General features: G+C 41.6%; 1 long non-coding RNA gene across 2 annotated transcripts in view; it reads right to left on the minus strand.

Annotated features, from left to right (window-relative positions):
- Positions 1-22710, minus strand: part of LOC144283657 (uncharacterized) — a 130321-nt gene that overhangs the window by 5583 nt on the left and 102028 nt on the right. The window contains exons 3-4 of one of the 2 annotated variants that reach the window (XR_013352226.1): positions 20429-20522; positions 1857-2169 (exon numbers count right to left, since the gene is read on the minus strand). This is a non-coding gene — a long non-coding RNA (uncharacterized LOC144283657). Of the gene's footprint in view, positions 1-1856; positions 2170-20428; positions 20523-22710 lie in introns of those variants that run through there. The other variant, XR_013352227.1, reaches the window with a different exon arrangement.

The raw sequence follows: 22710 nt of genomic DNA on the forward strand, positions 1-22710 counted from the left end.
TATCTTTCTGGACCATATATATTTACAAGTGAAATGAAATTATTATCTTGGATTCACTCAAAAATAATTTGGGATAGAGGGAGAGATGAATATGAATATAGATAAAACAAGATAGGACACGAGTTGATCATTATTAAAGTTTAACACAGGTCTGTGGGGATTTGTTATACTTTTCTCTGTCCTTTGGTATATAGTGAAATTTTTCAGTAATACAATATTTTCTCTTAAAAATAAATCAGTGTCTTTTCCACAGCTCTATCCTACTTTCCAATTAGTATGCTGAGAGAAGAGAGTGTCCTAAAATTCCAGCGAAGAAGGAAGTAGAGGCTTCAACACTGAAAGTTCCTAAATCCTTCTGAAGACTGGACTAGTCATGTACCCAAATATGTGTTGAGAGGACAGCAGTATAAATCAATTATGGCTTCAATTTAGATGTGTGATTTAAGACAGTCTAAATCTCTTGGCTATTTCTTCAGCTTTCACAAATTCTATCCTCTAATGCAATGATTGTCAAACATGAACATGCATAAGAACTACTTGAAGGGCCTCTTAAAACAGAGATTGTTTAGGGTAGTGAAACAATTCTGTATGGTACTATAACTGTGGATATATGCCATACATTTTATAGAAATGAAGAGAAAACTGAGGCACAAAGAAGTTTAGTAACTTATCCAAAGAGATCCAGCTTTTGCACTAAATTCCATCTAATAATGGTCTTGGGTATAATCCTCCAAATGTAACCTAATTCCACTTACAGAATTAGGAGGAAGAATTAAGTAATGGTTCAATCACCCGGTAGACTTGCCTAGCTCTTCAAAGCCCCAAGTCCTTTTTGGAAAGCTTCATGGCTCTCAGTCAGATAGTCAAAAACCAAAGGAAATTTCAAATACTTTCTTCTATGCCTGTTATAACAGATCTAACAACTCTATTCTTCTGAACAGATCAAATATGAAATTTTAAAAGTTCTTCTGCACTTGGGATTCATAAATAGGTTAATAGGCCTCATTGGAATGGAGCATGCACCAGGTACACACACAGAAAGACACGTACACACACACCCTCGTTCAATTTCATGTATAAACAAACATTACCTTCTACCCTTGGAAATTATTTTTAGCTCTCTCAGCCAAACTGGTTTCACTTGGCAGACGACAGCCCCTATGGGTGGCACCTACTCTCTGTGAAGTGCTTCCTTTTCCCAGAACTGAGACACTGGCACCACATACCTCCTTACCCTTCACAACATCTGTTTCTACTTGTGTGCCAGCTACGGCCACCTGACCTGTGAGAGGAAACAAAACAAAGGTTCATGGTCATTGTCACGAAATGCCATGTTTTGGTCCACCCAGACCCTGGAAACACAGGTTGGAAAACTCAAATGGGATGTTTAGTATTGGTCTACCTTAGGAAGGGGCTATGGAAAAAAATGTTTCCCTTATTTATCTCTTGATATTGAATAGAAAATAACGTAGAACTGGAGTCCAGAGAAATCAATTTATAAAGTGACTAAGTAGCCACTATCATTTCCATGTGGCTGCAGAGGTGCTACAGAGTATTTAGAGAGATGGAAAGCTTTCCATGAAGATGTTTGTAAGATTAGCAAGTCAGAATACATAACATTAGAAAATAAATTGGTAAGGCTAAATACACAGGATGTCAAATTTACACAACAAGCAATTAGTAGCACTGGCATTCATTACAAGGAGCAAAAACCCAGGGCTTGGATGACAGGTAAACCTTCAGTGGTGATAGAAGAAGAAGAAGAAGAAGAAGAAGAAGAAGAAGAAGAAGAAGAAGAAGAAGAAGAAGGAGGAGGAGGAGGAGGAGGAGGAGGAGGAGGAGGAGGAGGAGGAGGAGGAGGAGGAGGAGGAGGAGGAGGAGGAGGGGGAGGAGGAGGAGGAGGAGGAGGAGGAGGAGGAGGAGAACAACAACAACAACTTATTTTGTGACAAATGAAATCACTGCTTGTGATTACCAGAATGTACTAAGAATTTACCAGATGAAAATTACCAGAATGAAATTTACTAAGAATTTACCAGAATGAAAATTATTAAGTCACATATCTCCTAAGAGCTGATCTTCATGGCATCCAAGACAATCTTTGTCCATATTTCCTAAATATATTTCTTTTCTGCTTCTCTTCTTTCCCTGTAGTCGGCTTTCAATTACCTGTAGCAGTTAGGGGAAAGAGACCAAAGAGGAGAAATCTAGGGATACGTCATACCCTTTATTTTTGCCTTCAGGCTCTGTTTCCAGCTTTTAAAACTATCACCAGGGCTGGGTAACAAATACCAGAATGTAGTGATTTAAAGATGTACATGTACTAGTCCACAAAGTTCCTATAACAAGGATATTCGTTATAGAATGAGGTGATTTGAAGGCTTAAAAATGGAAATAACCTCAATATCTATCAATAGGGAGGAGTTAAATATATTGCTGAAAAAGCAAACTGCCAAGCAGGTGTGTCTCATATGATCCCATATAGTTAACGCAAAAAAGGACATCTGTACCTCATGAATGCGCCTCATGCACATACCAGGTCCAGGGGGCAGTGTAAGAAATTGTCAACAATGTTGATGTCTGTGAGTTTGGAAGCTGACTTCTATTTTTTATTTTATTATTTTCTGTGCTGGTGGAGATTTTTAACATTACTTTCATACTTTTTAAAAGTATGGATATGTGTAACTTACATTTTTGCTTTTCAGATGCTCTGCTTTCCCAACAAATGACCTGGAATCGTCCACTTAGAGTGAGGCGGAATGTTAACAAAAGGGCCATATAAATAAACCATTAGGCATGAAGAATAGTCATTACACACAGATTTTTTTTTTAAGTTTAAGAGTATTAGTCATTGGCTCACAGAAGATCAAATTTTCCTCAAGCCATAGATGAATGAATATTTTGACTTCTTGGTGATAATAAATAATTCAAGACCTCAGGAGCATGAATATCAAAGCTGAAACAACACATGGCTCATGGAACTGATCATACACTGAGAAGCTGCAGGCTTCAGAAGAGGGAAACATGTGGAGATGACACTCTGTTGGCTGATGACCTTCTGCAACAGTTGTCGGCCTTGAGCAAGATTGAGGAGGGCGAGGCGTCCAAGTGGCCTTTCTTCTCCTTTGCGTGCTGGAGCCCTGAGCTGAGCAGCTGGAGGGGCACAAACTCTGTGTTTGGGATCCCGAGGCAAGCAGGAGAGGCTCAGCTCGTTCTGCTGATGCACCAGTTCAGGGAGAGTGAGTTGACGCAGCCCTTTGCTTTCCGCTTGGCTTGGATCAAATCAGGAAAAGTGGCTTAGACTCAGTACTTTCTCTGCTCTCCTCAGGGTCCACATGTTTCCTGACCCTTGACCTTTTTTTTTTTCTGTCCAAGGGCAGTCACCTGCACATGAGCTTAGCTGACAATGACATCCTGCCCATCTCTGCGTCCTGGACCATCCTTGCACTTCATCAGTCAGCCCACGTCTTCTGCAGATGACTCGCCCCATGCCCATTTCCTTGTTTAATGGCCACAGCAGCCTTGGGAACGGAAAAGTTGGAGGGAGTCTCTAAAAACGAATGAGCTAATGTACATAGTAAACATAACCTCCAGGAAATTATTATCTTTAAAAGTATGAATATCCTTTTGCCCCAGAATTCCCTCCTTGGAATCTAACTTACAGAAATGCTAGTGCTAGTATAAAAGGTCACATAGACTAGGTGTGTGTTCAGTCTGCAACGTGATATGAATCTTCTGTGGGATCTGGTTAAAACGCAGATTCAAGTTCAGTAGGCTGGAGCGGGAACCTGAGATTCTGAAGCTCTCTCAAATTCCCAGGTGATGCTAATGCTGCTAATCCATGAACCACACCTGAGTAGCAAGTGTGTTTATTATAGCACTGTCCAGTAAAAAATTAAATTAATAACCAGAAATAATGAGTGAAGACTCACCAGTAGGCTCAATATATGGTAAAATAGTCACATCATTGAGTTTTATACAGGCATTTAAAATATTGAAATGAAGGAACACTGGCTGAAGGAAATTCCACAGGGAACATACAAAAAAAAAATAGTACAGTATGATCCGATTCTTGTAAAACAGTGACAAAAAAAATCCATTTCTGTATGAGTATATGTGTAGAATTTTATTATCATAGATAAAATACGAAAGAATATTTTCTAGGGCTTTTTTAGGGTTTTATTTATTATTAGAGAAAGAGAAAGAATGAGGGGAGAGGCAGAAGGAGAAGCAGACTCTCTGCTGAGCAGGGAGCCCAAAGTGGGGCTCCATCCCAGGACCCTGAGATATGACCTGAGCTGAAGGCAGATGCTTAACTGACTGAGTCACCCAGGTGCCCCTTTTTAGGATTTTTTTAAAGATTATATTTATTTATTCATAAGAAACACAGAGAGAGAGAGGCATAGACACAGGCAGAGGGAGAAGGAGGCTCCCCAAGGGGAGCATGATGCAGGACTCTATCCCAGGACCCTGGGACCATGCATGACCTGAGCCAAAGGCAGACACTCAACCACTGAGCCACACAGGTGTCCCAGATTTCAGCATTAATTACCTTGTGGAGGGGACAAAGGTGATGTGGGAGAGGAGAAAAAGATAAGCATTTAAAAGGGGGAGAATCCATGTTTGTGATCATGTTTGTAATCAAATTAATGTATATGGGTGAATACACGTACAAAAAAATTTTTTAATTCTAAATGTTTCAGATTTTACAAGTTAAAGAAAACATAAGCACAATAAAAGTAGACCAAAAAAAAATATATCGAGATTTAGGTTCTTCTCTCCCAAAGTTAGTTTTTTGACTTTGTTAAGTCAGTTCCCTGGAACTCTTAAAGATGCCTTAAATATCGCTAATAATTTCTGTGGTCCCATCTAAGTTCTAAAATTCTATGACCACAGTCGCTTTGGCAAACAGCTTGGCAACTCCTCAAAAGGCTAAGCTTATGACCTAGCAGTTTCACTCCCAGGTATATACCCCAGAGAGGTGAAAACATGTTCACACAAAAACTTGCACAGGAATGCTAATAGTAGCATTAGTCATAATAGCCAAAAAGTTGAGAAACACTCCAAATGTCCGACTGATGAACACATAAATAAAAAGTGCCATAACCACTCAATGGAATATCATCAGACGATAAGAAAGAACAAAGAACTGTAAACCTTTAAAACATTATGCTAAGTCAACAAAGCCAGTCACAACAGGCCACACATTGTATGGTTCCATTTAAATGAAATGTTCAGAATAGTCAAAATCTAGAGACACAGCAGGTAGACTAATGGTTAATGTCCTTTTTAGTAGCTGCACAATATTCTATTACATGAATGTGCTATAATTTATTCAGTTATTCCTGGATAGGTACGTGGGTTGTCTGCAGCCCCCTGGTAAATAACTCTACAATGAATCTTATAAGTATCTGGTACTTTTGTTTCTTCAAGCTAAGTCCTTAGATGTGTACTTCTAGGTCAAAATTTATGTCAGATTAAATTTTAATCGGTACAGACATGTTTTAGCAATTCCTAAAAAGTGTTAGCACTTCATCTCCCAACCATAAAGAAAGAGCATCTTTTTCCCCCCAGCTCTGGCCTATATTGGATGGTATCAATATTTTAAACTTTGAACAAGCTAAAGGGGAAAGAGAAGTCATTTCACCATTATCTGCATTTCCTGAGTCCTGGAGAAATTAAAAACATAGACCTACAGCCAGATAATATCTCAGAGTGTGAAGTTAATGTGTGTGTTTTCTGTGTTCTCTTACTGGCTATTTTTCTATCCCCCACTCCCACCCCGACTCTAAGCTGAAATAAAGGCTCAAAGAAACCTCAGGCCTAAAGGCTGAATAGGGAGGTTTTAATGCCTGCTTTTCTTCTCCCCAAGATTAGATAGGACTGTGGCTAGAGCAAAAAAGAAGTGGAAACGAGGAACAGAGAGGATCTATCCTAAGCAGGGGCAGAGAAAGGGATGGAAAGACTAGGACTCCAGATCACAGAGCAGAAAGGAGAGATAGCTTCCACCAGAGAACCAGGAAACAGAGCAGCAGGAAATCACTGCCAGGTAGTTCTCAAGAGTGTACTTTCAACAGCTTACTCCCCGACCACTAACCTCCCTCTGTGCCAGCGGCCTGGACTCTCCAAACAGAGGATAAGGAACTTACACATCTTGAAAGTAATAGGGGTGGAAGGTGGGGTGTTGTCAGAAAGTGGGAGGGAGGAGAAAAACTTTTTTAAAAACCTAGTTTCCTGACCAAAGTGAAACCAAACGGAAACACTGGGAGTTTCCCTAAAAGTCTATTAGCACCCCACGCACGGCCACTGTTAAATATTTGTTGACCACTTGGACTTTATCTCCTGTGAATTGCCAGTTCATATCTATTGCCCATTTTTTTAATTGGACTTTTTTAAAATGTCAGAACTTTTATAAAAGTTCTTTGCAGATTACAGATACACACTCTTCTTGTCAAATGGTTGCAAATATATTGCCCCTTGGTTAATCATTGGACTTTTGATTTTGCTTATGGTATTTTATCGACAAGCCTGAGTTGTTGTTGTTGTTTTTTTGTTTGTTTGTTTAATGGCAGGCCAATGTTTCTTTTCTTTATTTCTTTTGGGATTTCTGTCTTGCTTAAGAAAGTTTCTTTAGGGGCAGCCCCGGTATCTTAGTGGTTTAGCGCCCCCTTAGGCCTGGGGTGTGATCCTGGAGACCTGGGGTCGAGTCCCACATTGGGCTCCCTGCATGCATGGAGCCTGCTTCTCCCTCTGCCTGTGTCTCTGCCTCTCTCTCTCTCTCTCTCTGTCATAAATAAATAAATAAAATCTTTAAAAAAATAAAAAGAAACTTTCTTTAATTTCAAGATTATGTAATTGTTCCTTTGGATTATCTTCTTACAGTGTATTAATGTTACAAAGATGTTATTTTATACATTTAGATTTTTAATCCATCTGAAATTAAATTGTTTTTGTTTTTTTTTTCTTTTTAAAGTTGGCTCCCCAGACAGCACAGAGTCCAACTCGGGCTTGAACCCCGAGATCAAGACCTGAGCTGAGATCAAGGATCAGAAACACTGACTAAACCACCCAGATACCCCTCAAATTGAGGTGTTTTTCCTTTTTAAAGATTTTATTTATTTATTCATGAGAGACACTGAGAGAGAGGCAGAGACACAGGCTGAGGGAGAAGCAGGCTCCTGTAAGGGAGAAGCAGACCCCTGTAAGGGAGCCTGATGCAGGAATTGATCCCAGGACCCCAGGATCACGACCTGAGCCAAAGGCAGATGCTCAACCACTGAGCCACCCAGGTGCCCTTAAAACTGAGTTTTTATATGGAATAAACCAGGTAGTGATCTAATTTTACCGCCAACATTCAAATCTTGACTCCCCAATATCAACCGTATGATTTTGAATCAGTTTCTAAACCTCCCTGTGTTTCCATTTTTTCTTCTTCAAAGGGGGATAATAAGAGTTTCTAACTCAGGGTGCCTGGGTGGCCCAGTCAGCTAAGTGTCTGCCTTGGGCTCAGGTCATGATCCCAGGGTCCTGGGATCAAGCCCCATGTCAGGCTCCCCATTCAGCAGGGAGCCTCCTCCTCCCTCTCCTTCTCCCTCTGCCCCTCCCCCCACTCATGCTCGCTCGCTCTTTCTCTCAAATAAATAAATAAATAAAATCCTTTAAAAACAGAGTTTCTATCTCAAAAGGTTGTTATGAGGATTGAATTAATACATGAAAAGCAATTAGAGTAATATCTGGAACATTGTAAATGCTCACTAAACACTAGCTGTTAACTGATCCAACTGAAAAGTCCTACCACCATTTATTATTTTAAAAATACCCCTTTTAGCAATTTAAAGATAGCGTATGTATATTTTAATCTGTTCCAGACTCTCTTGTGTTCCGTTGATCGATATATGAATAATATATTGTTTTATTAGTAGCTTTACAGCAAATTTTAAGATCTGATGAGGCAAGTTTCTCTCCCTAATCTTCTTTTTCATGCTTTGTTGATGATTTCCCATAGGATTTATCTGGGGGAATATTTATCCTATATTTATTCTATCCTATTCCTTCATTCAAACAAACTCCACTGTTTCACTGTGTATTGCTCCGTTATGGAAATCTAAAAGCTTACACCTGCAAGAGACACACAGGCCAAACAAGTCACTTAGAGGCAACTCTTTCACCAAATTGTCCTTACTTTGGAGAAGTGTTAGCTTCTCCCAACACTCTGCCCATGGGGCACAACCTAAGGATTCTCGTGTGTTTACTTTAAACTGTGTTTGCCTGTATGCTTTCTAGGATAAAATGGTTTATCTGGATTTGCAAAATCATTTCCTGTCGTTCTAAGATCAAGCACCATCTTGACTGTAAACATGTACTCCTCTGTCTCCACAAGCCACTTAGAGGGCACCAATTCAGGTTTCCCTTCTGATCATGACCAGGAAGAGGCCCAATAAATATTTCAAACATAAAAGGATTGTTATAACAAAGGGGTCTTAAAATCCTCCTGGGTTATCTGAACAGCTTTCCGTTTTATTTTGTTTTCACCTCTATACCCTTGAAACTAGAAGATACTTGGCGGCGGAGGGGAAGGCCAGGGGTGGGGCGATGAAACAAAAGTTTATGCACACATAGGTTGATATCAGAAAAGAAAATGAACAACAATAACAAACAAAGCGAGAATCTCCTAAGTGAAGATATAGATATTAAGGGGGAGAGAAAGCTATGTCAAGAAGACATCTGCCCACAGGCCAGGCTTGGTAATCCTCATTCTGGATGCTTCTCTTGATAGCAAGCAGTTGCTGCCTCAGTGACAACTCCATATATTTGTGTTACAAACACAAACCTACCAGAGCACGTATTATACACACCTTACTGTCACATGGCAAATGGTGCCTGGCTTCCTAGATAAGCTTTATGGAGAGTGAAGAGGAAGGGACGTAGGTGAGAGGCCCAGAAACACACAAACACACACACACACACACACACACACACACACCATTTCCCTTAATCCTTTGATGTCACCAAAGTGATCAGTGATGAAAGCAGCGTTATTCTTTCTCCCCTCTCCCCTTCCACAGATTGAAATTAGAGGCGAAATATCATCCAAGGTGGCTCTGTTTAAGGAGATGGCTTTCCATGGGCCTCAAACCAAAACCCAAAGCACGCAATAGTGGATGTGTTGGCTGGGCATAACTGCAAGGCGTTTCTCCAGCTTTATTTCTTCAAAGTCACTCACACTGAGTGTCATTCTGAACTATCTCCAAGAGACTTTATTCTTTTAATCTTATACAGATTAAAGAAGGGAAGTGACAACCCCCTGGAAATTGTTACAGAAGCCTGACAGCCCAAGGTAATTTATAAGAGGCTTAAATTTACAAAAAGTTAAAGTTGACAATGAGATATTTATTAAATTAGGGATAACAGTATCTGGCTCAATAGAAACAAACTACAGTACAACAAAAGCATCTGGACAATTAATCAAGTCAAAAATATATATTATGCAATTACTTTGAGCCTAGTCCTGTGAAAGATGCTGGCTGGAGAGGCGTAAGAATGAGCTGTACAACCTCACCCTGCCGAGGACCATCTTTCTTATTCAAATAATACCTAGGCAATAAGTTTAAGTAATATGGGGCAGTAGGTGATTATTACACTTTTTAAACTGTGCAGTCCATACATGCAATTAGACTTCCAATAAGGGAGAAAATGGTCCTTTGGATTTAATTATAATGAGACGATAATGTAGAACTCAAGCTATGGGCTTTCTTTAATATACAGATTATTATATTATATGATATTAATATACAAATTATTCTAGTTTAAGTTATACTTCTTTTCCTTGAAAGACAACTTTGGGCTTTTTCCTCCTCTAAACTCTAGTATGTAGTTGTTTGGAAAAGGATTTTTCTCTCATTAGAGTTCTCAAGTTTATATACATATTTAATATATTTGACCTTATGCAACTATTTAAAAACGATTCTGACCTGAAATAAAGTAAATAATAAAATTGTATTTTCCTCCCCAAATACAATTAGTCTTAGCTTGAACCATGAAATCCCACAGAAAACCATTTAATAGTATTTCATTACAATTCTAAATAAGAATGAATTAATTTTTTTTAAAGAATGAGTGAGGTATATGAAATAACATGGAAACAAAGCCAATTATTACTCAGAACACAGACATTTTCCATAATAAAAAAATGGAAGTTCAACAAGCAATCACGGAGAACATAAAGAGTTGGGGACGATGGTGTCAATAACTTACCCCCCAAACTCCCCAAAGTCACTGCCAACGTGGTGTAGGAGGCTCACCTTGCTCAGACCAGCTGTCCACACTGTCAGATCATATAGACAGCTACTTACAACAGGAGTCACTCAATAAATACTTACCAAATTGAGCTAAATATCCAACTTTCCACTTGGAGCAGTTGCACCCTCAATGATTAGATGCATCAGACAGCAGGTGGAGGAATTAATTTGAAACTCCTGTAACCATAGCCAATGTTTCTGCACTACTTGATCATTCCTAAAGAACTTCCAACCTACAGAACCTGCCTCCTCTGACCCTAGACAGAAACCTGCGAGGTAGCTCAGGGGTTACTGTCCTACTGTCCTCCGAACATTAAAGAACAAAGTGAATCTCAGGGAGGTTCAAGGGCGGGCCTTCCTCCCCCGAGGTCCCCCCTGCAAGCGACCCCAGCTCTCTGACACCCCCACTGGCTCTGGCTGGGCTGCGAGAGAGGCCACCGGGGTTCACAACCTGTACCTACGTAACTGTCGTAGAGGGAACACTGTCCATTCAGCAAAGGTGCCTACACGCGAGAGGTCTTTGCCTTTCAACAGAACTGCTACCCACCACTCAGAGGACACCCTTCCCCCCCCTTTTCCAGCTGGAAAGCAGGCCCTCCCTTCAGGACCTCTCAGCCTGGTTTCCAGTCTGTCCATCACCTTCTGGTTAATGAAGCCCACGAATGATCAGGCAGCGGCCTTCCTTCCCGGAGGGTGGCCCCGGGGCTTAGAGTCGGGGCGCGGAGGGGGGGCGGGGGGCATCTCCGCGGCGCCAGGTGCGCGCAGGGGGGGGACCCGCGGGGGCTGCAGGGGCGGGGACCGAGGAGGCCTCCGCGGACGGTGCCTCTGCGGGCCAGGAGGGCGCCCCTCCGCGCCCCACTCCGCGGCCCCGGCCCGGGGGAGGCCCCCACCGCGCTCCGGGCGCTGAGCGTCTACGCGGGCCATCAGCCGCTGAGCGTCTACGCGGGCCATCAGCCGCCTTGGCGTCTTTCAGACACACCCACGAGGGTCAGCGCGAAACCTTTTGGAGACTCGCTCCCACTCCCCCCGCCTTGGGAAGAAGCGGCGAGTGCGCTGCGCCCCGGCCCGACCCCTTGCCCCACCCCCACCCCCACCCCCGCCCCCTGGGCGAGACTCGCTTCTGCATTACTCCCGAGCTCAATACCCATCTTCACCCCTGCACACCAGCACCCCCGTAACTTCTGAGAAAAGAAAAAGACCTCAGGAACCCACCCCACACCCCCCACCCCCGCCAACCACGTGCAGAGGCGCGCCTGGATGCAGCGGCCTCACCTGCCCCATTTACTCAAGCTTTGCAGCTCCGCCTGGCAATGTGCGTTGCACAGGACAGGCTCGCAGCAAGACTCTTCATTGTTTCCTAAACCTACCTGACCCCCTCTGGTGGGTCAGTTTTGCAAAACCTCCTTTTAAAGAACTTGACATAATTGCACTCTTTTTTTTTTCTTTCTTTTTTTTTCTTTTTTTTTTTCTTTTTTTTTTTTTTTTTTTTTATCCTCTACATTTTATCCTTTTCGCTGTGGACTTGAAGTGGCCCTTAAAGCGGTAAGTAAACCTTTCCAACTCTTTAAGGTAAAAAAATAGGTGTTATTAACGCTGCAGGTGTTATTAACGTTAGCATAATGCAAACCACAGGTTCCAGGGTGTGTAGACAGCCTTACTCAAGTTCCAAAGTTATGAGAGCTATTAAAACTTTATTTCAATGATAGGGTTATAACCTTTCACTCCCATAGTTCTTAATGTGTGTTGGCATCTGTTCGAAATGTTATAGGGATTCACTCATTTAATCCTCCTCAGAATCTTTTTTTTTTTTTTTTTTTGGAAAAGCAACCTGAGATCCCCATTTCACAGAACAGAAAACTGAGGCCAAAGGCTCCTAGCAAAGGGAGCTGAATGTGACTCTGCCACTTGTACTACTTTTAACCACCTCACAATATTTCCTCTTGGACTTTGTTTCTGGAGAATACAAAACCAATATCTTACGTGGATTTGTCAGCTCTGGTCCTAGAATTGCCAGCATTAATTAAAGCTTTACACTTTTACCCTACCACTCTATGAGAGCTTTAAGAACATCGTCATTTAACCTCATTTTTTCTGCCCCTCCCAAAACCGCTTTCACAAAGATGTGAAACCATCTCCAAGACGAGTTCCTTTGCCAAGGTCATGACATTAGCGAGTGTCAAGGGCAGGCCATAAAACCTGATCGGCTTGATAACCAGAGTCTGTGCTCTAAACCATGACACTTTGGGTTCTGTTTAAAGTGAACTAAATTAGGTTTAAACCCGACCCGATATCCAGCCACCTGGCACAATCACTTATTATCAAGTCAGAGATTACAAACTGATGACTTCTGGGTTTCCAGCCCCTCTGTGCAGCACTGAAGATCCTGCAGCGCCAGGCTCATGCTGCACATGCTCATGCCCCTTGGATAGGGCTGAATGGCAACAACTTCTCCTTTAATCATGCAGGTGCTCAATGCACACCCCCCCCAACCCACTCCCCAGTCCACATTGCCCACTCTGCCAGCTGCTTGGCCTGCCTCGGGCATTTGCATTTTTAATCCCAATCCAGAGATGCTCAGGCCAGTGCTGGGTTCTCCTCTAACCACTGCAAACCAGTGCAAAATATGAAATAAATTCTTGTCAATGGAATATGGTTTTCTTACAGTGCAAAGCTAGACATTTAGAGTTGGAAAGTTCCAATCTCAATGCTCTCTTACTATCAGGCCAACCCAGTTTTACAATCCCACAATCAAGGGTCTAAGATATGGCTCCTGGTAATGGATGGATGGTGCTAACTCTGCTCTCTGGAGAATACAACCCCTCTGTTTGCCATTTGTGGTCTCGGCAGTCTCATCTCTCTCTCTCTCTCTCTCTCTGTAGACTGCCACCACACATCTACTTAAGCCTTCCAAGCCCCCTCTTTCAGGACCTGGAGGGTAGGGACAATCTGTAATATCAGTGTGATTCCTGTGTTAATGTGGCAAGATGCTCCTCTGAGAAGAGAAACTTGTCTTCCACAGAGCTCCAGCTAAGAATCTGGATGTGAAGAGTAAAGACAAAAGAGGGAGAAGGAACACCTAGTCTTTGTAAAACAGATACAACGGAACACAATAAAATTAGACCGACGGGGGATTTGTACACCACGCTGGCTATCTGAATACCATGTAGTTGTCAGAAACACATTTGGGGCAAGAAAAAGAATACCATGGCTGTTCATCCTAACATATTTTGGAAAGCAGCCAACAGAAATAAAGTCTCATCACTGAGATATTTTTCCTTTTTTTAAGACCATGAAAATTAACAGAATATTCTGACAATTTCTCTAGGCTGTGAATTTGTATATTGATAGAGTCTTCCTTGCTGAGTTTAGAATACTTAGATTACAAACTACTGGAATTTTTTTTTTAAGAGTTCAAATCAGGGGATCCCTGGGTGGCTCAGCGGTTTGGCGCCTGCCTTTGGCCCAAGGCATGATCCTGGAGTCCCAGGATCGAGTCCCACGTCGGGCTCCCTGCATGGAGCCTGCTTCTCCCTCCTCCTGTGTCTCTGCCTCTCTCTCTCTCTCTCTCTCTCTGTCTATCATAAATAAATAAATAAATCTTTAAAAAATAAATAAAAGTTCAAATCAACTTGAACAACAAGAACAAAATCATTTTATTTGTTCATATAACAAACATCCAAGCCGTTCTCGCTTCAAGTATGGCTGGATCCAGATACTCATATGGTGTCATCAGGAATTGGTATCCATCCCTGGCTCTGTTTTCCTTTATGTTGGCTTCCTTCTCTGGAAGACTCCCCTTCTGTGGTGGCAAGATGGCCTGCAGCAGATCTAGCTGTACAGTCTGCCAGTTAAGCAATCTCAACAGAAATTATCTCTCCCCCCAAAATTTGAGCAAGAGTATCAGGATTGTCTATGTTTGATCTGGCATTAGTCAAAGGCTCACCCCCAAAATTAGTTACTGTAGCCACAGGGACGTGGTATTCTCATTGGTTAGAGTTGAGTCCCCACTAGAGCTAGGAGAAAGTGCCACCTCTCTATCCAAGGCATAAGATAAGCACCAGAGAAATGTGATTTTCTGAAAGAAAGAGAGGGAATCTGTGTGCAGAAGGGCACCGGGGGTGGGGGGGGGGCGGGGGGGGGCAACCACAAGATGGTCACTATAGCATTCTTCACTTGGAGTTTTGGGAGGCTTCAATTAATTCATTTTTCTCCTGGTCCTTTGTCAGTACTGAGTTCCTTAGCTTTTCAGCCTAACCCACAAATAAACCAGAAAAGTAAAAATTATTATTTTCATTGGATCACTGTACCAAATACAATGAAACAGGAGCCAATATATCAACAAAGGAACTCTTTTCATGAGATTTCCTGGCTAGTCTTACAGACCCAATAGTTACCTCCAGGTAATATTAAGCATCAGAACGTTACTCACCCAAACTCCTACATATGAATTCTAAGGCTCCCGCATTGCTGGTGTAGAGCCAAGTCTTAATTATTGAAGGACATAGAATATGGACAACCATGGATAAAACCCAAAGTCTTGTTTTTAGCCAACAGATTCCTCCTCTTTCCCAGATAAACCTTCACCTCAGCTGCAGGCAGCAGCCACACTAACTAATTTGACTTTCACATCTGGTGAAACTGCTCCCACACATACCTACATAGATCATAACTCCTCGACACACTTCACAGAGCCTGATTAATTCATATCAACTCACCCCCAATGCAAAAGAGGAGCGTTTTATCCTTGTGGCGAAAAGATTCAATTAACCAAGACCTCAAAAAGCCAATGGTGAAAATCAAGTACAAAACCTGATATTTTAAACTGAGTTCCTTCCTGCCCTACCCCCATATCCAGGTTAGCCGGCACCCCCAGCCATCGTTCCTACCATCCCTGTCACATACAATTACTTTTTCCTCATCTACCACATACTTATTACTACCTCAGCATCAGCCGGTCACCCACTTTGCCCATCCCCCCTCAACCCTTCCCTAACTGTCCATTCTTGACTGTGGTTTGGGCTGCTGCTACTACAACCTGCTAACATTTATTCTGGCCTACTGTGTGTCAGGCACAGTGTCAAACAATAGGCATGGGTTATTTGGCTCAGTCCTTGCAATAATTCCACAGAATGGGATACTTTGGCTATCCCTATTTTCCAGATGAGGAAATTAGGTTTAACATGATAAAGTAACCTGCCCAGCGTGAACCCATTAGTAAGTAGCAGGCCAGGGAAATGACACAAAAATGGACAGGAGAAAGAAGAAATGTCCAAAATCCACACAGTGCCTATTCATCTGTCCCATGATCAGACTATGTTTATGTTTTTAAGTAAATCTATGATTCTTTTTTTAGAATTTCCAGTAAGCAACTGCTTGATAAATGCAGAGACTGTATTCTTTGATATAAATCATGTTAAGACATTAAGAAGAAAAAAAAAAAGACATTAAGAAGAATTAAAACTATAGAAATCGTTTTTCAGTATCAACATATTCTAGTTAACATTGAGCTCTAAAGAAATATTTGGGGTGTTTTTCTAGGAACTTAAATCCCTCCCTTCACTGGGGAAGAACTGAGACCTTATAACATTGACAGGCTTGGTGGGTTTAGGCTTAAATTCTGGCTCCTAAGAATAAATCCTAAAAACCTTCACATGGCAATTACCACATTAAATGCTAGTGTACAGTGGAATTCACACAAAATGTGGAGCCAAGAGTCTGGGTTTGGAATTTCAGGTACCGATTAGCTATGGGACTCAGGACAAATCTTTTAATTTCTACAGGTTATGAGAGTGTTCATAATACATACGCACAAGAGTGCCATGATAGTGGATGGGAAACTATGTTTGGCACCTAGCACGTGCTTAAAAAAAAAGAAATTCAAATCACCCATTGAAATTGAAATTTTAAATACACCTATTAAAATTTGAACCAGCGCCCCCCCACTGGGACACACCACCTCTAGGACATAATACCTCTGAAAGAGAAGCAAAAGGACACAAAGATGTATGCACAGAGATGTTCATTAAGCATGGAAATAACAAGAAAGAAATCAGGATGGCCACTAAACTGGTCCACCCATGCCTGGCACAGTGTGAATGCCGGTGACGGATCAGAGGTAAATGGGTGCTAGAGCCCAACTGTGTGAGCTGGAATCTGGGTGCATTAATGTTGCCTGAATCGGGGCAAATTACTTAGCCTCCCCAGGCCTTCCCCTCTTACCTCTGTAGAATGGGAATGACAAAAGTGGTTGCCTCACAGGTTGTTGTGAGGACTAAAGTGAGTTTAATGCTTGTAAAGTGCGTAGAAGAACACAGCACATCATAAACTTTGCTGGACGTCAGCTGTTTTGTAACCATTTTTTAAAAGGAAGAGTTTTAGGTGCTGATGTGGAAAATCTGAATAAAAAGTAGCAAATTAAAAAAAAAGTAGCAAATTGCATCCCATTTTAAGAAAGTAGGTATATATATATATTTATATATTTTAATGTTACATTTATACAAATACATGTATTTATAAATGAATAAATGAATAAGTATTTTACTTGTATAAATAATATATTTATAAATATATGTATAATATATTTATATTTATACTTAGGTATTTTATCTTTATATGTATCATATATTTATAGTCTCAAAGTTGTCTATTTTATACATATCATATCACAGTTAAGAAAAGAAATGGCAGGAGCCTTTTTTTTTACAGTGTTAAAAATGAGAGGCATGTAATGAGAGGACTAAAGACACTCTACTTACATAATTTGTCCAAGTGATGGGATTATGTATAATCTTTTTCCTTCTCAACTTTACATTTTTCTTTTTCAAAGAAATAAAAACATTAATGTTACCTGCATCCGATGCTCCACTGGAAAGGGACCTCCTCCCTTCCTAGGAACCCCTGTGAAACAGACACCAAAGCTCCTGGTCCTCTCAAGGATCTGAGGAGCAAAGAAGGGAGACTCCAGGGGGGCTTTGGAACATTTCCCAAAGCGTAGGAGAAATTGCACATTTGCTGGTAGTAAGGCTGCTTAGCATAGGTGAAGCACCCCGAGTCTGTGCCAGCCCGGGAGTGGAGTGACATTAATTCAGTATAACACTGATTATTACTTCAGGCTGAGAAGACATTCCGAGAGGTAGTTTTATTTTTTTTACAAATTATGATTGATTATTTTTACGGAGAGAAAATAACTGGGGGCTTACTAAATGAAAGCAGTCTCTCTTGGCTCTTCCTGCCTGATACTAAGAACTTTCGAAAGGCCTCAAATCAGGTGGCAGTTCTTGCCAATTAACAGCTTGATGGTCTCCGGGCCCAACCTAACCTTGCCACAATCTCTCACTTCTTTTCACCAGATAGAGAGTCATAAATAATACACCAGCTCCGGGGGTGGCTCTGCCCATCACTGGGAGTTACCCCTGGGCCCCCCCTCCCAGCGAGCAGACCCCTGGCCTCATCCTCCCCAGCCGAGCCCAGAGCCCAGCGTGGCTGAACGTTTAGTCATCCTTCAGAGCCACTCTTCCAGGAAAAGGCCATTGTTCCTACATTTCCTGATCGCTTACTTCCTGTCATTTTTTTTTCAAAAGGGAAAGAATAAAGACTGTTCAAAAATCAGAGGGTTCTGCTCAATTTCACAACCGTAGTTTATTATATGATAATGAGTTGCTTGATTTGGGGGCCATCTGAATACACCACAGCTTGCCTAACCCTAATCACCAGTGTCCCTGAAGCCAACGATGGATTCCACATCCACCTCCCCAGGACGAGGGTCTCCTCGTTTTCACTCACAAGTCCCCGTGGCTTGCAACTTATTTTGCTCCAAGACATCAAAGAAAGCCCATAGGAGTCTCCACCTTAGCAGTAGTAGCACATGACATATTTGATGAAGAAGATTCTCGGGTACGGGGAGGCTCAACACGTTCCTTAGCTGGAGAGGTGGCAGGCAGATGGAGACCTGGAAATGCCTCCTGTCTGTTCCTGCTTTCCCCCCAATTTATAGAGGAGTAAATGATGGAATGATGATGATAACTGGGTCAGAAAAACTGAGTCTTGCTGCCCAGAAGGGACTGAGTCACCAGGAGAGGAGATATGAAGAGGTTGGAGCTCAGGAAACTAGAAATCTGGGTTTGAATCTTGGCACACACGTGCACACACACACACACACACACACACGTTTTAAGGGCTTGCTTTGTGCTCGGCACTGTGCAAAGAACTTATAAATGCTGTCTCCATTCATTTTGACACCCCCATGACAGTTTCTCTTATTTTCTCCATTCTACATGTTAATAAACTTGTCCAAGTTCGCACAGCTAGTAAAGTAGCAGAGCTACAGCTCACTCATGTTTATCTGACAGTAAAGTTGCACCATGAACCCCTCCATTGACTAACTATGGGATTCCTGTGAGCCATAACCATGCTGAACCTCATTGTCCTCATTTGTAAAATGGGAATAATAAGACCTGTAAGGGGCGCCTGGGTGGCTCAGTCAGTTAAACATATGACTCTTGATTTAGGCTCAGGTCATGATCTCAGGGTGTGAGATCGACCCATGCTCAATGCAGAGACCCTCTCCCTCCTTCCCTCCCTCCCTCCCTCCCTCCCTCTCTCACTCTGTCTCTCACCACTCATTCCCCGCCCACCCTATGCACACATGTACACACCAAATACACGCTCTCAAAAAAGTTTTTTTTGATAAAATTTTTAAAAACCTCTAAACCCTGCCTCCATATTGTGTTCAAAATTAAATGGATTTATGTGTATAAAGTATCCCACACAAAGGTTCATTTCTCTTCCTTTCCTCTGCTTTGTTGTGCTATTAGGTAAAACGCTTATGTTACTGGGTTATTATAAGAATTGAATGCAAAAAAAAAAAAACAAACAAACAAAAAAAAGAATTGAATGCGAAACCAATGAACATGCTTTGGAAACCATAGTGGAAACATAAAATTATTATTATTCTCAGATATATTTATATATTATAGATATATAAATATCTATATTTATATCAGATATAGATATAGATTATAGGTATCAGATTATATATTCTCAGATATATTTTAAATAAGGCTCTATGACCATGACATACAAATATGTATATATAGATAACTTAGTTCTGTATAGACCAGCACCCTCCCCTCCCGTAGAGATGTACTGCAAGCTGCAAATGTGAGTCACGTAAGTAACTAAATTTTCTAGTAGCTACAAAGTAGAAAGAAATAGGCAAAATTCATTTAAGAATATCTAAAAGATGATCACTTTGGTATACAATCAATACAAAAATTATTTAGGAGATCTTGACATGCTTTCTTTCAGAAGTCTCTGAAATATGGCATGTATTTTATATTTAGAGCACATCTCAGTTTTGGACTAGCCACTTTTCATGTGTTCAATGCAGCTGTATACACACGGGCATATGTGGCAGGCAGTCACCTTACTGGACATGTGGGTATAGTTACCTCCACAAGAAACTGGTAATAACGGTTGCCTGGTGAGGAAGCTCTCTAGGGATGGAGGTAAAAGGGAGAATTACTTTTCACTCTAGACCTTTTCGTGCTTTCTTAATTTTATGCCTGTGCATGTGTTGACTTTTCAGAATAAAGTAATAATTTTTATAGCACTTCTTTACGGTAACCTCTTATTCACCCTAGATACAAATAGGGACTGATGATTCATGCAGCATGAAGACAATTATCAGCGATGAATGACTCTTTCCTATTCCTCTTACTCTTGTCATTGTTTAGTAATTCAAAGAATCTGTCTCAGAAGTGACTGTAGAGCAATGATTCGCCCTGAGAGAATAGAGACAGGCTAGGGAAATATTCCTAAACTGTGGAAATCAGTCCAATTAGAAATGGGGTTTGGTAACCAATGCAGAGCCAAGTGAGTGGGATATATAGCGATCCTACCTGGTTGGGGAATCTTGTCAAACATTCCCACCATAAACTCATGGCAGGTCAACAGAGCAGGAAATTGTAAGGGTCACATGAAGGCAAGGACAGGAAGTCGGGAACAGGAAGGACAGGTGAAGAAAGATGAGGTTTCCATAAACAGGAAACAACCGTATGGCCTCTTTACCTCTTAAATCTTATGTGGAGACCAGCAGAGAACCCCACTCCCAACCAGGAGAGAGGACCTACCTTCTCCCATCTGGCTTAATCCTGGTAGATATTCAACTCAGGTGAGGTCAATTGATCTTCCTCTAATTCCTTCACGGTGGAGCAAGGTGGACTTCTGTGGGGAGAGAAAAGGCAGCGTAGATTGGTTGGTTGATGGGAAGGTATCACAGAATGTTCCAGGGAGAAGACTTCACAAAAATCAGAGAGACAGGGAATGGAGATGAGTAGTAGCCAAGAAAAGTAGTGTGGTGTGTACAAAGATTTAGCCACCAGGACATGTAGCAGAGTATCATCGTTCATGACCTGGAAACACTGAAGACACCCCCAGTCTCTTCATTTGGGGATCATTTGTGATCTAATTCAGAGGAAAAAGCAAATCATAAAACAATAGGACATGATCATCCCACTGCCAGGAGTAATCAGGTGCACGCACATTAACACCCACACACATGACTGGACAGATACTTATTAAAATTAAAAGGGAAGTGGTGGGACTATATAGATGTTGGCCAGTTTTTCTTTTTTGCTCACTTGTATTTTCCAGCTTTTTCGACAATGAGCCACAGTGATGAATGTTACTACATTCATCAGTAGTAACACGGGGGGAGGGTCACAAATTTATCTCAGATATACAGAGAAGAGGTAGTTTCCTTATTGGATCTGTAACTAATTCATTCTTCTTTACAATACCCACTTGTTGGAGGGGAAACATTAACTTTTCGTTCTATCTACTTAACTTGGTTCAATCTAGTGCATTAAATGGTCCCTCTAAATATGCGCTGTCCAGTATGTTAATTAACATTTAAATTTCAATTCCACACTCATTTTAAATAAGGCTTTTGATTTTCCTTTTGATTCTTTCAAATAATTTTCCAAAAGAAAAAAAATACAAGACACATCTTTAGTCTCCCTGCCCTTTACTTAGAAATATTTTAGCTCTCTTCCTAGATATCCTTAGAGGTAAAGTAATTAAAAGTTAGTTTTTATCTTGTATGTATTCTGATTTCAGAACATAAATAGATATATAAGAGCATGAAGACTAAGAGAGAATAAGTAAAAAACGTTTTGTTATAGTGCAAAGATTATACATGTTACTGTTTTCTATTTTGAATTCTCTTTCAAAAAAAATAAACTCTCTTTCAAGGTTGTTACTTCTTTGTTTTACAATAAAAAAAAAAGTTAAAATCGAAAAAAATTTTGATTCAATTCCTCAAGGTTGCTAGCCACATTTCCGGTGTTTAACAGTTAGCTACATGTGGCTCCTGGCTACCCTACTGGATGCTTACAATGTCTGCCTCATTGCAGAATGTTCTATCAGACAGTGCCATTCCAAATAAAGCACCATCTCATAGAACTGGAGGGTATTATGCTGAGTGAAATAAGTCAATCAGAGAAGGACAAACACTATATGGTCTCATTCACTTGGGAAATATAAAAAATAGTGAAAGGGAATAAAAGGGAAAGGAGAAAAAACGAGTGGGAAATATCAGAAAGGGAGACAGAACATGAGAGACTCCTTACTCTGGGAAGTGAACTAGGGGTGGTGGAAGGGGAGGTGGGCGGGGGATGGGGTGACTGGGTGATGGGCACTGAGGGGGGCACTTGATGGGATGAGCACTGGGTGTTATTCTATATGTTGGTAAATTGAACACCAATAAAAAATAAATTTATAAAAAAAAAAAAAAGCACCATCTCAGATTTCTCAGCCATCTGGGCCCTCCCTGGCTGCTGGGTTCTGGGTGAGGTCTGGAGGGGTCCGGATGCATGGAGAAAAGAGTGCAGCTTGGTGGACAGGAGCCCTCTGGCCTACTGTGGCCTTTGTGAGCTCAGGCTGCCTCAACCTTGGGGCCCGTCAGCATTATTGAGGTACCCATACAAACATCCCTCATTCAACTTTCTGACTTCCGGGTTGTTACAGAGGCCCAGTCTTGTCTACTTGTCTACTCACACGGTCCCCCAGTCCACACGCAGGCCTGAGTGAGGCAGAGGAAATCCAGCCAACTTCCTCACGGGACCACTTTCTGTGACCTATTCTGCAGCCTGGGCTCACAGGATTCTCTGAGCTGCCTGTCACTCTGGCCTCAGCACCTCAGCAAACACCAGAAGCCTCTCTCAGCCATGTCTGATTAAGTCTGCAGGCCACCCGTTTTCCAGAATCTGATATATCGAGGGGCTCTCCAGAGAGACTACAACTGTCCCAGGCTGTACCCAAGAAGTTGGGCCAAGGCTCAGCCCTCAGACTCCCCAAAATTTCTCTGCTTTTAACACAAATCCTCCCTGAGGAGCTCCAACCTGGAGGGGCA

This window comes from Canis aureus, chromosome 14 (assembly GCF_053574225.1).
Source record: "Canis aureus isolate CA01 chromosome 14, VMU_Caureus_v.1.0, whole genome shotgun sequence".
NCBI classification, from domain to species: domain Eukaryota; kingdom Metazoa; phylum Chordata; class Mammalia; order Carnivora; family Canidae; genus Canis; species Canis aureus.